The sequence below is a fragment of the Dermochelys coriacea genome, chromosome 27, assembly GCF_009764565.3.
Source record: "Dermochelys coriacea isolate rDerCor1 chromosome 27, rDerCor1.pri.v4, whole genome shotgun sequence".
NCBI classification, from domain to species: Eukaryota; Metazoa; Chordata; order Testudines; family Dermochelyidae; genus Dermochelys; species Dermochelys coriacea.
In genome coordinates, this window is record NC_050094.1 from 10,268,535 (window position 1) to 10,269,813 (window position 1,279).

General features: G+C 37.1%; 1 protein-coding gene across 1 annotated transcript in view; it reads left to right on the forward strand.

The window, feature by feature from the left end:
- The window catches only part of HOXB4 (homeobox B4), a 4,087-nt gene extending 3,641 nt beyond the window's left edge, over positions 1-446 (forward strand). The window contains exon 2 of the mRNA XM_038385436.2: positions 1-446. This exon is cut by the window's left edge and continues 833 nt beyond it. The gene's annotated coding sequence lies outside the window, so the exon portion shown is untranslated.
- Positions 447-1,279: the final 833 nt, after the last annotated feature.

A 1,279-nucleotide genomic window follows, 5' to 3' on the forward strand; every position in this document is an offset into this window, starting at 1 on the left:
CCCCAACTCCACGCGGTATGAGGACCGGGGGGACTGAATAGATGTTGAATATTGTAACTATCAGGGTCATACAGATGGAGAAAGAAGAGATTGGCACAATTTAAAACAAACCGAGTGAAATTTGGGGTGGGGGTGGGGCTGGGAAGGAGACCAACATAATGGAGACTTATGTAAGAAACCCCCTGCCATTTTTGAGTCCAGCAGGTTAATTACCTCACTTGTAAATCTTGGGGGGGGGGGGAAGGGGAAGGGGCAACGTATTTAGTTTAGAAACTTGATGATCAAGTAGTGCCACCTGAATTTAAACGTTCCTCAAAGGGGGTGTGGGAAGGGAGGGCTCTTTGTAAGAAGGATGCTTCTCCACTAAGATTCAGTCCATTTTTGTACTGAGAATATGAATAAAAAATGGAAGGTGGGGATCTCCTTCTTTCTTAATGGAAAAGGGGTTATGAACTTCGAACAGATTTATTTTTTTCCTTTCCATGTTCTATAGTACTTGACATTCCGAGCTGATGTGATTTCAAAGAACTTTTGGGATCTTGTTTTCCTCCTTCCAGTTGTTCATTTGAATTACCTCCTATTGTTCTTTGTGATATTCATGATAACTTGTACATAGCAGAACGAAAGCAAATAGAAATAAAATTTTCGTTGTGACTATAAACCGTGTGTGTTTAAAAAATAAGTTTTTTTTTAAATTTAAAATGTTTGTTAATTTTATAAGGATTTCTATCAATTGCACCTCGCTAATGAAAACAAAATATGTTTGACTATAGGGTATCTCAGTCTTAAGTACTGCTAAGCCTTACATATTGTGATTTATTTATTCTAAGCACATATTAATATGGTTGTATGATATGTTCACAAACTGGTTTCAACAGTGTTGGTCATTAAAGCGCTACATTGTATTAAGGAATTAAAGCAGCAGTGTATTCCTCAGGAGAGGCTACTTCATTTTAAAAAATCTCCTTCTCCAAGGTATTTAATGCATTAATGAGTATAATTTTTGCACAGACGTTTCTCGGTGTTTGCAGGTTTTCTGTGTATTTTTATATTACAAAGGAGCTGGCTACTGCAATAGCTCAAACCCTGACAAGCAAATAGATAATCAAGAAGACAAATGGCTTCTTTTGTGAGCCACAGCTCTTGTATTAATTTTCATTTTCTTGCTCATAGAAAGTATCGAAAATACTGTTCAGGGCGAAATAACATTCCAATTTTAAGTTACATTTAAAAAAAAAGAAGAAAGGGGGGGTGGGGTTGTGGGAAGGAGGCCTCTAGA